This window comes from Oncorhynchus keta, chromosome 33, assembly GCF_023373465.1.
Source record: "Oncorhynchus keta strain PuntledgeMale-10-30-2019 chromosome 33, Oket_V2, whole genome shotgun sequence".
Taxonomy (NCBI): Eukaryota; Metazoa; Chordata; class Actinopteri; order Salmoniformes; family Salmonidae; genus Oncorhynchus; species Oncorhynchus keta.
Window position 1 is genome coordinate 21,413,076 of NC_068453.1, and position 14,295 is coordinate 21,427,370.

The 14,295-nt window shown below is 47.1% G+C and overlaps 1 long non-coding RNA gene across 14 annotated transcripts; it reads right to left on the reverse strand.

Moving 5' to 3' along the window:
* Positions 1-3,672: 3,672 nt before the first annotated feature.
* LOC127914645 (uncharacterized) lies at positions 3,673-10,398 on the reverse strand. 14 transcript variants are annotated; one of them, XR_008089217.1, is made up of 5 exons: positions 9,694-10,398; positions 9,081-9,276; positions 7,340-7,659; positions 6,107-7,090; positions 3,673-3,811 (listed from the first exon to the last, which is right to left on the reverse strand). It is a non-coding gene; the product is annotated as an uncharacterized LOC127914645 (long non-coding RNA). The 14 variants fall into 14 exon arrangements; XR_008089216.1 differs by lacking the exon at positions 9,694-10,398 and adding an exon at positions 9,485-9,679 and having other exon boundaries at positions 9,081-9,176; XR_008089218.1 differs by lacking the exon at positions 9,694-10,398 and having other exon boundaries at positions 7,340-7,643; positions 9,093-9,679.
* Between the last annotated feature and the right edge of the window lie 3,897 nt (positions 10,399-14,295).

The window sequence follows — 14,295 nt, forward strand, 5'->3', positions numbered from 1 at the left end:
CCCTCTACCTGTTTCTCCACCTATTTCCCTCCACCTGTTTCTCCACCTCTTTCCCTCCACCTGTTTCTCCACCTCTCCTTCTCTCTACCTGTTTCTCCACCTCTCCTTCTCTCTACCCGTTTCTCCACCTCTCCTTCTCTCTACCCGTTTCTCCACATCTCCTTCTCTCTACCTGTTTCTCAACTCTCCTTCTCTCTACCTGTTTCTCTACCTCTTTCCCTCTACATCAGGGGTGTCAAAGTCAAATGGACGGAGGGCCAAATAAAAAATTTAGCTACAAGCCGAGGGCCGGACTGTTCGAATGTTCATTGAAAAATTTTTAAATGACGCATATAGTCTAGTGAACATTTACATTTACATTTGAACCTAATTGAACCTACTGAAAACCTAACAAATATATTCCAATATGATCAGATAAATAAAGCAATATTTTCTTATGGCTCTGTCAGTAATCTTTAATTTTCAACAGACACAAAAGACAAATTTCCTTTATATAAAAATCCCCATAACATGAACATTAAATGAAAGAAACCGGTATTCAAGGCACCATCAGTAGCCTATATTTTCTATTTTAGCAAAAGTGGGCTAAATTTACTTCAAAGAAAAAAACAATAATAGCAATTTTCTATCATCCACTCAACTGAAATATTTTTAAAATATAATTGGATTGAAATACAATAAAATAAAGTGCAAAAATCTATTAATCAAAAACAACACTTTGTTTAAGGAGAAGTAACATGCAGTGAAAACAAATATTAAACTTTAACTTTTAAACTTGAACTGAGTAAAAACTCTAAATATGTGATTGCACAGTAATGTTCACTTGTTTGAGGTTGAGGGTGATACTTGGTGGTGTCCCATCTTTTCCACAAGTTCATCAATGTTCGGGGTAAGGCTCTGAGCTGAGGAAATCCTCAGAATTGAGTGGAGGTGTTCAGCAGTAAGTCGACTTCTGTGTGATGTTTTGTTCAAGTTCATCAAAGAAAACAGTTGTTCACACAGGTATGTGCTGCCAAACATAGACAACGTTTGAGCAGCCTGGATGCGCAGCTGGGGCATTGTGTCGGGAGGAAACGGGCGAACTCCGCAGCACCCACTGCCGCATATTTTGCCCTCAGTGCATCATTGCATTGGAGGTCAATCAACTCCATTTGGAGGTTTGGTGGTGAGCTTTCCACGTCAACAGCAAATGGGTTACCGAGCAGTTCCAACCTGCTTTTTTGTGCTTCAAAGTCAGCAAATCGGCGTCGAAAGTCAGCGGCAAGCATACCTATTTTATCAGCCAACTGTGCGCTCGGGAACGCACTGGTAGAGAGCTTCTCTTTCATGGTCTGGCAGCTGGGAAAGTGGCTCAAATTTTCTTTCCGCATCTGCGTCTCCCACAGAGTCAGTTTGGTTTTAAATGCCTTCACTGTACTGTACATATCAGAGATGACACGATCCCGACCCTGCAGCTGCAAGTTCATTGCATTCAGATGACTCGTAATGTCACACAGAAAAGCCATTTCACACAGAAACATTTCGTCTCGGAGTTGTGTTGTGTCTTTCCCTTTGCTGTCCAAGAACAGACAAATCTCCTCACGAAGCTCGAAACATCTTTGAAGCACCTTTCCCTGGCTTAGCCATCGCACCTCTGTGTGATAAGGCAAATCACCATGCTCCGTTTCTAACTCCGTCAGAAATGCCTTGAACTGGCGGTGATTCAAACCTTTGGCTCTGATAAAGTTAACTGTGCGCGTGATGATGCTCATTACATGCTCCATTTTCAAGGCTTTACCGCACAACGCTTCCTGGTGTATGATACAATGATAAGCTGTCAGCTCACCTGTCGCGTTTTCCTCTTGCATCTTTTCCCGTATCTTCGCCACCAGTCCGCTCCTGTGTCCACACATCGCAGGTGCTCCGTCGGTTGTCAAACCCACGAGTTTTTCCCAAGGCAGCTCCATCTCATTTACACATCTTGACACCTCTTCATACAAATCATGCCCCGTAGTTGTGCCATGCATAGGACGTAAAGCCAAAAACTCCTCTGTCACGCTTAGGCTGGAGTCCACTCCGCGGATGAAAATTGACAACTGGGCAATGTCAGAAATGTCGGTGCTCTCATCCACAGCCAAGGAATATGCAATGAAATCTTTTCCCTTTTTCACAAGCTGCTCTTTTAGATTGATGGACAACTGGTCTACTCTCTCGGCAATGGTGTTTCTGCTCAGACTCACATTTAAAAAGAGTTGCCTTTTTTCTGGGCAAACTTCGTCACAAACTTTAATCATGCAGTTTTTGATGAAATCCCCTCCGTAAATGGCCGGGCTGATTTAGCGATCTCTTCTGCCAAAATAAAACTGGCCTTGACAGCAGCCTGGCCTTGTGATTTGGCTTTTTTGAACAGAGCCTGTCGAGATTTGAGGCCTCGTTTTAATTCCTCTGCCTTTTGTAGCCTTTGTTCCATGTCCATATTCTTGTTTTTGTCCGCGTGTTTCGTTTCATAATGTCGTCTCAGATTATACTCTTTCAGTACCGCCACACTTTCTCCACACAGAAGACACACAGGTTTTCCAGCTACCTCCGTGAACAAATACTCCGACTCCCACCTTGTTTGAAACCCCCGGTTCTCAGTGTCCACCTTCCGTTTTGCCATTTTTGATGGGTATCTGAAAGTTAATTTTACTGTGATGCTGACAACTGCTGTGCCAATAAATATTGAAATGAAGCAGCCTACTGCTCGGTGCGTCACCGTTGCATTGTGGGAAATGTAGTATTGGTGCGTGTAAAAGATCTGCGGGCTGCCGGCTTGCTGCGGTCTGCGGGCCAGTTCTAATAATAAATCAAGATCATCCCAGGGGCCGTAAAAAACCTTCTCGCGGGCCGGATGTGGCCCGCGGGCCTTGACTCTGACATATGTGCTCTACATGTTTCTCTACCTCTTTCCCTCTACCTGTTTCTCTACCTCTTTCCCTCTACCTGTTTCTCTACCTCTTTCCCTCTACCTGTTTCTCTACCTCTTTCCCTCTACCTGTTTCTCTACCTCTTTCCCTCTACCTGTTTCTCCACCTCTCTTTCCCTCTACCTGTTTCTCCACCTCTCCACCTTTCTCCACCTCTCCTTCTCTCTACCTGTTTCTCCACCTCTCCTTCTCTCTACCTGTTTCTCCACCTCTCTTTTTCTCTACCTGTTTCTCTCCCTCTTTCCCTCTACCTGTTTCTCAACTCTCCTTCTCTCTACCTCTTTCCCTCTACCTGTTTCTCCAACTCTTTCGCTCTACCTGTTTCTCTACCTCTTTCCCTCTACCTGTTTCTCCACCTCTCTTTCCCTCTACCTGTTTCTCCACCTCTCTTTCCCTCTGTTTCTCCACCTCTCTTTCCCTCTGTTTCTCCACCTCTCTTTCCCTCTGTTTCTCCACCTCTCTTTCCCTCTGTTTCTCCACCTCTCTTTCCCTCCACCTGTTTCTCCACCTCTCTTTCCCTCCACCTGTTTCTCCACCTCTCTTTCCCTCCACCTGTTTCTCCACCTCTCTTTCCCTCCACCTGTTTCTCCACCTCTCTTTCCCTCCACCTGTTTCTCCACCTCTTTCCCTCCACCTGTTTCTCCACCTCTTTCCCTCCACCTGTTTCTCCACCTCTCCTTCTCTCTACCTGTTTCTCCAACTCTCCTTCTCTCCACCTGTTTCTCCACCTCTCCTTCTCTCTACCTGTTTCTCCACCTCTCCTTCTCTCTACCCGTTTCTCCACCTCTCCTTCTCTCTACCCGTTTCTCCACCTCTCCTTCTCTCTACCCGTTTCTCCACCTCTCCTTCTCTCTACCTGTTTCTCAACTCTCCTTCTCTCTACCTGTTTCTCTACCTCTTTCCCTCTACATGTTTCTCTACCTCTTTCCCTCTACCTGTTTCTCTACCTCTTTCCCTCTACCTGTTTCTCTACCTCTTTCCCTCTACCTGTTTCTCTACCTCTTTCACTCTACCTGTTTCTCCACCTCTCTTTCCCTCTACCTGTTTCTCCACCTCTCCACCTGTTTCTCCACCTCTCCACCTGTTTCTCCACCTCTCCTTCTCTCTACCTGTTTCTCCACCTCTCCTTCTCTCTACCTGTTTCTCCACCTCTCTTTTTCTCTACCTGTTTCTCTCCCTCTTTCCCTCTACCTGTTTCTCAACTCTCCTTCTCTCTACCTCTTTCCCTCTACCTGTTTCTCCAACTCTTTTGCTCTACCTGTTTCTCTACCTCTTTCCCTCTACCTGTTTCTCCACCTCTCTTTCCCTCTACCTGTTTCTCCACCTCTCTTTCCCTCTACCTGTTTCTCCACCTCTATTTCCCTCTACCTGTTTCTCCACCTCTTTCCCTCCACCTGTTTCTCCACCTCTTTCCCTCCACCTGTTTCTCCACCTCTTTCCCTCCACCTGTTTCTCCACCTCTTTCCCTCCACCTGTTTCTCCACCTCTTTCCCTCCACCTGTTTCTCCACCTCTTTCCCTCCACCTGTTTCTCCACCTCTTTCCCTCCACCTGTTTCTCCACCTCTCCTTCTCTCTACCTGTTTCTCCAACTCTCCTTCTCTCCACCTGTTTCTCCACCTCTCCTTCTCTCTACCTGTTTCTCCACCTCTCCTTCTCTCTACCTGTTTCTCCACCTCTCCTTCTCTCTACCTGTTTCTCCACCTCTCCTTCTCTCTACCTGTTTCTCCACCTCTCCTTCTCTCTACCTGTTTCTCCACCTCTCCTTCTCTCTACCTGTTTCTCCACCTCTCTTTCCCTCTGTTTCTCCACCTCTCTTTCCCTCTGTTTCTCCACCTCTCTTTCCCTCTGTTTCTCCACCTCTTTCCCTCCACCTGTTTCTCCACCTCTTTCCCTCCACCTGTTTCTCCACCTCTTTCCCTCCACCTGTTTCTCCACCTCTTTCTCTCTACCTGTTTCTCCAACTCTCCTTCTCTCCACCTGTTTCTCCACCTCTCCTTCTCTCTACCTGTTTCTCCACCTCTCCTTCTCTCTACCTGTTTCTCCACCTATCCTTCTCTCTACCTGTTTCTCCACCTCTCCTTCTCTCTACCTGTTTCTCCACCTCTCTTTTTCTCTACCTGTTTCTCTCCCTCTTTCCCTCGACCTGTTTCTCAACTCTCCTTCTCTCTACCTCTTTCCCTCTACCTATTTCTCCAACCCTCTTTCGCTCTACCTCTTTCTCTACCTCTTTCCCTCTACCTGTTTCTCCACCTCTCTTTCCCTCTACCTGTTTCTCCACCTCTCTTTCCCTCTACCTGTTTCTCCACCTCTTTCCCTCCACCTGTTTCTCCACCTCTCCTTCTCTCTACCTGTTTCTCCACCTCTCCTTCTCGCTACCCGTTTCTCCACCTCTCCTTCTCTCTACCCGTTTCTCCACCTCTCCTTCTCTCTACCCGTTTCTCCACCTCTCCTTCTCTCTACCCGTTTCTCCACCTCTCCTTCTCTCTACCCGTTTCTCCACCTCTCCTTCTCTCTACCCGTTTCTCCACCTCTCCTTCTCTCTACCCGTTTCTCCACCTCTCCTTCTCTCTACCCGTTTCTCCACCTCTCCTTCTCTCTACCCGTTTCTCCACCTCTCCTTCTCTCTACCTGTTTCTCAACTCTCCTTCTCTCTACCTGTTTCTCTACCTCTTTCCCTCTACCTGTTTCTCTACCTCTTTCCCTCTACCTGTTTCTCTACCTCTTTCCCTCTACCTGTTTCTCTACCTCTTTCCCTCTACCTGTTTCTCTACCTCTTTCCCTCTACCTGTTTCTCTACCTCTTTCACTCTACCTGTTTCTCCACCTCTCTTTCCCTCTACCTGTTTCTCCACCTCTCTTTCCCTCTACCTGTTTCTCCACCTCTCTTTCCCTCTACCTGTTTCTCCACCTCTCCACCTGTTTCTCCACCTCTCCTTCTCTCTACCTGTTTCTCTACCTCTTTCCCTCTACCTGTTTCTCTACCGCTTTCCCTCTACCTGTTTCTCTACCTCTTTCCCTCTACCTGTTTCTCTACCTCTTTCCCTCTACCTGTTTCTCCAACTCTTTCACTCTACCTGTTTCTCCACCTCTCTTTCCCTCTACCTGTTTCTCCACCTCTCTTTCCCTCTACCTGTTTCTCCACCTCTCCACCTGTTTCTCCACCTCTCCTTCTCTCTACCTGTTTCTCTACCTCTTTCCCTCTACCTGTTTCTCTACCTCTTTCCCTCTACCTGTTTCTCTACCTCTTTCCCTCTACCTGTTTCTCTACCTCTTTCCCTCTACCTGTTTCTCTACCTCTTTCCCTCTACCTGTTTCTCTACCTCTTTCCCTCTACCTGTTTCTCTACCTCTTTCCCTCTACCTGTTTCTCTACCTCTTTCCCTCTACCTGTTTCTCTACCTCTTTCCCTCTACCTGTTTCTCCAACTCTTTCACTCTACCTGTTTCTCCACCTCTCTTTCCCTCTACCTGTTTCTCCACCTCTCCACCCGTTTCTCCACCTCTCCTTCTCTCTACCTGTTTCTCCACCTCTCCTTCTCTCTACCTGTTTCTCCACCTCTCCTTCTCTCTACCTGTTTCTCCACCTCTCTTTTTCTCTACCTGTTTCTCTCCCTCTTTCCCTCTACCTGTTTCTCAACTCTCCTTCTCTCTACCTCTTTCCCTCTACCTGTTTCTCCAACTCTTTCGCTCTACCTGTTTCTCTACCTCTTTCCCTCTACCTGTTTCTCCACCTATCTTTCCCTCTACCTGTTTCTCCACCTCTCTTTCCCTCTACCTGTTTCTCCACCTCTCTTTCCCTCTACCTGTTTCTCCACCTCTCTTTCCCTCTACCTGTTTCTCCACCTCTCTTTCCCTCTACCTGTTTCTCCACCTCTTTCCCTCCACCTGTTTCTCCACCTCTCCTTCTCTCTACCTGTTTCTCCACTTCTCCTTCTCTCTACCTGTTTCTCCACCTCTCCTTCTCTCTACCTGTTTCTCCACCTCTCTTTTTCTCTACCTGTTTCTCTCCCTCTTTCCCTCTACCTGTTTCTCAACTCTCCTTCTCTCTACCTCTTTCCCTCTACCTGTTTCTCCAAACCTCTTTCGCTCTACCTCTTTCCCTCTACCTGTTTCTCCACCTCTCTTTCCCTCTACCTGTTTCTCCACCTCTCTTTCCCTCCACCTGTTTCTCCACCTCTCCTTCTCGCTACCCGTTTCTCCACCTCTCCTTCTCGCTACCCGTTTCTCCACCTCTCCTTCTCTCTACCCGTTTCTCCACCTCTCCTTCTCTCTACCTGTTTCTCCACCTCTCTTTTTCTCTACCTGTTTCTCTCACTCTTTCCCTCTACCTGTTTCTCAACTCTCCTTCTCTCTACCTCTTTCCCTCTACCTGTTTCTCCAACCCTCTTTCGCTCTACCTCTTTCCCTCCACCTGTTTCTCCACCTCTTTCCCTCCACCTGTTTCTCCACCTCTCCTTCTCTCTACCTGTTTCTCCACCTCTCCTTCTCGCTACCCGTTTCTCCACCTCTCCTTCTCTCTACCCGTTTCTCCACCTCTCCTTCTCTCTACCCGTTTCTCCACCTCTCCTTCTCTCTACCCGTTTCTCCACCTCTCCTTCTCTCTACCCGTTTCTCCACCTCTCCTTCTCTCTACCCGTTTCTCCACCTCTCCTTCTCTCTACCCGTTTCTCCACCTCTCCTTCTCTCTACCCGTTTCTCCACCTCTCCTTCTCTCTACCTGTTTCTCAACTCTCCTTCTCTCTACCTGTTTCTCTACCTCTTTCCCTCTACCTGTTTCTCTACCTCTTTCCCTCTACCTGTTTCTCTACCTCTTTCCCTCTACCTGTTTCTCTACCTCTTTCCCTCTACCTGTTTCTCTACCTCTTTCCCTCTACCTGTTTCTCCACCTCTCCACCTGTTTCTCCACCTGTTTCTCCACCTCTCCTTCTCCCTACCTGTTTCTCCACCTCTCTTTTTCTCTACTTGTTTCTGTCCCTCTTTCCCTCTACCTGTTTCTCAACTCTCCTTCTCTCTACCTCTTTCCCTCTACCTGTTTCTCCAACCCTCTTTCGCTCTACCTGTTTCTCTACCTCTTTCCCTCTACCTGTTTCTCTACCTGTTTCTCCAACTCTTTCACTCTACCTGTTTCTCCGCCTCTCTTTCCCTCTACCTGTTTCTCCACCTCTCCTTCCCTCTACCTGTTTCTCCACCTCTCTACCTGTTTCTCCACCTCTCCTCTCTACCTGTTTCTCCACCTCTCTTTCCCTCTACCTGTTTCTCTACCTCTTTCCCTCTACCTGTTTCTCTACCTGTTTCTCCACCTCTCTTTCCCTCTACCTGTTTCTCCACCTCTCCTTCCCTCTACCTGTTTCTCCACCTCTCTACCTGTTTCTCCACCTCTCCTTTTCTCTACCTGTTTCTCTCCCTCTTTCCCTCTACCTGTTTCTCTACCTCTTTCCCTCTACCTGTTTCTCCACCTCTCTTTCCCTCTACCTGTTTCTCCACCTCTCTTTCCCTCTACCTGTTTCTCCACCTCTCTTTCCCTCTACCTGTTTCTCCACCTCTCTTTCCCTCTACCTGTTTCTCCACCTCTCTTTCCCTCTACCTGTTTCTCCACCTCTCTTTCCTCTACCTGTTTCTCCACCTCTCTTTCCCTCTACCTGTTTCTCCACCTCTCTTTCCCTCTACCTGTTTCTCCACCTCTCTTTCCCTCTACCTGTTTCTCCACCTCTCTTTCCCTCTACCTGTTTCTCCACCTCTCTTTCCCTCTACCTGTTTCTCCACCTCTCTTTCCCTCTACCTGTTTCTCCACCTCTCTTTCCCCTCTACCTGTTTCTCCACCTCTCTTTCCCTCTACCTGTTTCTCCACCTCTCTTTCCCTCTACCTGTTTCTCCACCTCTCTTTCCCTCTACCTGTTTCTCCACCTCTCTTTCCCTCTACCTGTTTCTCCACCTCTCTTTCCCTCTACCTGTTTCTCCACCTCTCTTTCCCTCTACCTGTTTCTCCACCTCTCTTTCCCTCTACCTGTTTCTCCACCTCTTTCCCTCCACCTGTTTCTCCACCTCTTTCCCTCCACCTGTTTCTCCACCTCTTTCCCTCCACCTGTTTCTCCACCTCTCCTTCTCGCTACCCGTTTCTCCACCTCTCCTTCTCGCTACCCGTTTCTCCACCTCTCCTTCTCTCTACCCGTTTCTCCACCTCTCCTTCTCTCTACCCGTTTCTCCACCTCTCCTTCTCTCTACCCGTTTCTCCACCTCTCCTTCTGTCTACCCGTTTCTCCACCTCTCCTTCTCTCTACCTGTTTCTCCACCTCTCCTTCTCTCTACCTGTTTCTCCACCTCTCCTTCTCTCTACCTGTTTCTCCACCTCTCCTTCTCTCTACCTGTTTCTCCACCTCTCCTTCTCTCTACCTGTTTCTCCACCTCTCCTTCTCTCTACCTGTTTCTCCACCTCTCCTCCTCTCTACCCGTTTCTCCACCTCTCCTCCTCTCTACCCGTTTCTCCACCTCTCCTCCTCTCTACCCGTTTCTCCACCTCTCCTCCTCTCTACCTGTTTCTCCACCTCTCCTTCTCTCTACCCGTTTCTCCACCTCTCCTTCTCTCTACCCGTTTCTCCACCTCTCCTTCTCTCTACCTGTTTCTCCACCTCTCCTTCTCTCTACCTGTTTCTCCACCTCTCCTTCTCTCTACCTGTTTCTCCACCTCTCCTTCTCTCTACCTGTTTCTCCACCTCTCCTTCTCTCTACCTGTTTCTCCACCTCTCCTCTCTACCTGTTTCTCCACCTCTCCTTCTCTCTACCTGTTTCTCCACCTCTCCTTCTCTCTACCTGTTTCTCCACCTCTCCTCCTCTCTACCTGTTTCTCCACCTCTCCTTCTCTCTACCTGTTTCTCCACCTCTCCTTCTCTCTACCTGTTTCTCCACCTCTCCTCCTCTCTACCTGTTTCTCCACCTCTCCTCCTCTCTACCTGTTTCTCCACCTCTCCTCCTCTCTACCTGTTTCTCCACCTCTCCTCCTCTCTACCTGTTTCTCCACCTCTCCTCCTCTCTACCTGTTTCTCCACCTCTCCTTCCCTCTACCTGTTTCTCCACCTCTCCTTCTCTCTACCTGTTTCTCCACCTCTCCTTCTCTCTACCTGTTTCTCCACCTCTCCTCCTCTCTACCTGTTTCTCCACCTCTCCTTCCCTCTACCTGTTTCTCCACCTCTCCTTCTCTCTACCTGTTTCTCCACCTCTCCTTCTCTCTACCTGTTTCTCCACCTCTCCTTCTCTCTACCTGTTTCTCCACCTCTGTTACACATGTTTCACCGCTCTCGAACATGCAGACACACACACACACACACACACACACACACACACACACACACACACACACACACACACACACACACACACACACACACACACACACACACACACACACACACACACACACACACACACACACACACACACACAATTTCTCTCATGTTCACTCTCAAACACACAATCTATCCCTCTCTCTCTCTCGCTCTTCTGTTAACCGTACTCCCACAGGTGATTATTCTGTCGTGCCTGATGGTTACACCGTGCTGACCGACTTCGCTAGCAGAAATTGCCATAGAAATTGGCCTCTCCGATGCATTTGTCTCCTGGCAGGGAGGCCCCACTTTAGGTGGTGGAACAAGACAGGCTCCGTGCTGATAGTGCTGCTGGAGCAGGAAATGGAATGTGTCCGTCATAAAGCAGTCTGGGCTGTTGGAACGGAATGGCCCCGCTGTTCGTCTGCATGCGCCTGCTACCTTCCACTGTGCCTCGGGCGCAAACCGGCGACACGGAAATTGGCGATACATTATTACCTGACCACTGTATCAAAAGTAGCACGTCAGACATATGATTGGGCTCTACTGGAGTGGCAGGAATACAGATGGGTGTTTACGGGTAAAGCTGTTGATGTCTTGGTAGCCCCTATACATGTGAAATGGACACAAGGAGCAGAGAGTGAAACTACCACTGGTAGTGAGCCCTCATCTCCAAGCTCGCTGCCCAGGAGGACATGCTCTTTGGTGTGACTTTGGCATCAACTACAAGAAGAATGTAAATATATAAATCACAGGCCAACCTCAGTTGAGAAACCCCTTTCTCCCCTCTCTGTGTCTCTCTGCCTCTCTCTCCATTCTGAACAGGGTTACGAAAAGAGCAATAATGTATTATCCACAAATCTATCTGTATTTCTGTATTCATTGGGAGCTTCAACAGATCAAAGGGTCTGTGTGAGGATCTGTGTGTGTAAAACCGTTGGTGAGATGCGAGAGCAGGACTACCTGTCTTGAAGAGGATCGGCAGACAGCAGACGGGCCTATCAAAGAGCTGCCACCTCACACAATGCATGTCATGCACCAGGCGTTCATCTCATCTGATGCTAGTGGAGAGGCGGGGGAGACAGATGGACAGGGAAAGGAGAGGAAGCAGGTATTGTATGGGTAGTTCTAGATATAGAGTTATTAGGATCCCCTATTAGCCGACACCACTGGGGACAGCAGGTCTTACTGGGGTCTGACACGTAACCAAGAAGACATACAGACAAAAGCTTTACAATTTACATACGTTTAAAAACATGAACATGTGTGTGCATCTATCAATTCCACATACATGTCAGTAGAGTGGAAGGGGGAGACATAAGAGAGCATGAAACAGTTTTACCACGTGTTGGGATGGGAGCAGCCAATTCACACTATGAATAGGTTGTGGCAGGTAGCCTAGCGGTAAACAGCATTGGGCTGGTAACTAGAAAGGTTGCTGGTTCAAATCCCTGAGCCGGCAAGGTGGAAAAATCTGCTGTTCTGCACATGAGCAAGGCCCCCAACAAGAACTGCGCTGTGGACGTTGATTAAGGCAGCACTCTCTGATTCAGAAGGGTTTGGGTTAAATGCGGAAGACCCATTTCTGTTGAACGCAGTCAGTTGTGCAACTGACTCGGTATCCCCTCCCCAGTGGCTTGCTCAATAGAATAACTTCCCTGGTTAGCCAATGTTATGATGAAAAGCCTCTTTTACTTTTGTGTTTGACACAAAAAGCCCATCTTTATTTCTGGAGTACACATCGTCAGAATACACAGACACATGGAGAAATGGAGTATTGGCTATATGCTTCAGGAAAGGCATGCAGTTGAAGTCGGAAGTTTACATACACTTAGGTTGGAGTCATTAAAACTCGTTTTTCAACCACTCCACAAATTTCTTGTTAACAAACTATAGGTTTGGCTAGTCAGTTACGACATCTACTTTGTGCATGACACAAGTAATTTTTCCAACAATTGTTTACGGACAGATTATTTCACTCATAATTCACTGTATCACAATTCCAATGGGTCAGAAATGTACAAACACTAAGTTGACTGTGCCTTCATGGCTTTAGAAGCTTCTGATAGGCTAATTGACATCATTTGAGTCAATTGGAGGTGTACCTGTGGATGTATTTCAAGGCCTACCTTCAAACTCAGTGCCTCTTTAATTGACATCATGGGAAAATCAAAATAAATCAGCCAAGACCTCAGAAAGAAAATGTTAGACCTCCACAAGTCTGGTTCATCCTTGGGAACAATTTCCAAATGCCTGAAGGTACCACATTCATCTGTACAAACAAGAGTACACAAGTATAAACACCATGGGACCATGTAGCCGTCATACCGCTCAGGAAGGAGACGCGTTCTGTCTCCTAGAGATGAACGAACTTTGGTGCAAAAAGTTCAAATCAATCCCAGAACAACAGCAAAGGACCTTGTGAAGATGCTGGAGGAAACAGGTACAAAAGTAAAAATGAGTCCTATATCGACATAACCTGGATGGCCGCTCAGCAAGCAAGAAGCTACTGCTCCAAAACCACCATAAAAAAAGCCAGACTATGGTTTGCAACTGCACATGGGGACAAAGATCGTACTTTTTGGAGAAATGTCCTCTGGTCTGATGAAACAAAAATGGCACCGTTTGGCAATACTGACCATCGTTGTATTTGGAGCAAAAAGGGGGAGGCTTGCTAGCCGAAGAACACCTTCCCAACCGCGAAGGACGGGGGTGACAGCATCATGTTGTGGGGGTGCTTTGCTGCAGGAGGGACTGGTGCACTTCACAAAATAGATGGATTCATGAGGTAGGAAATTATGTGGATATATTGAAGCAACATCTCAAGACATCAGTCACGAAGCTAAAGCTTGGACGCAAATGGGTCTTCCAAATGGACAAGGACCCAAAGCATGCTTCCAAAGTTGTGGCAAAATGGCTTAAGGACGTCAAAGTCAAGGTATTGGAGTGGCCATCACAAAGCCCTGACCTCAATCCTATAAAAAAAATTGTGGGCAGAACTGAAAAAGCATGTGCGAGCAAGGAGGCCTACAAACCTGACTCAATTACACCAGCTCTGTCAGGAGGAATGGGCCAAAATTCATCAAACTTATTGTGGGAAGTTTGTGGAAGGCAACCCAAAACATTTGACCCAAGTTAAACAATTAAAAGGCAATGCTACCAAATACTAATTGAGTGTATCTTAACTTCTGACCCACTGGGAATGTGATGAAATGAATAAAAGCTGAAATAAATCATTTTCTCTACTATTATTCTGACATTTCACATTCTTAAAATAATGTGGTGATCCTAACTGACCTAAAACAGGGAATGTTACTAGGATTAAATGTCAGGAATTGTGAAAAACTGAGTTGAAATTTGACTAAGGTGTATGTAAACTTCTGACTCCAACAGTATTTATACAGTTATACTGAGACCAGACAATAACTCTGTGGCAATCACCCAGTTTCCCTGATAACAAAATAGCTTCCATCCCACAATGAATGTGTAGCCCGTCTTATACAGAGAGAGAGAGAGAGAGATTCGTGAGCCATACAGTTGTGAGCCATTCTCACAGGCTTCAACACCCGAAAAATTGCCAAAGACCCGAGACACGGACTGTTGAAATTCGAAAACTTGAAACCCTTTCATCCATTCTAACTTTACATGTAAAGCCTTATGGTTAAAGACATCATGAAAGAAGAATGTGTGGTTTACTTAAAGAGAGAACTAACTGCGTGAGAGTGGAGTAAAACAATCTACATTCACCACAAAGTGAGACACGATAAGTAAGACACCGTAGTACATATATGGGCTATATGGTTGATTCCCTGAGATTGCCTAACGAACAGAAATGGCCTTCTTGATTGGCGTGTTACAGATGCTGAGCTGACCACAACCCCCAGGTCTAATGACTGTTGTGGTACTGTGGTGTGGGTGGAATGCCATTGGAGGTCATCTGAACAGCCGTGATGTCACTAAATGGTCTGCAGCCAAGTCTGGTCTGCATGGGAATCCATAAAGCCATGTGACCTAACCATGAAATACTCTGTCTC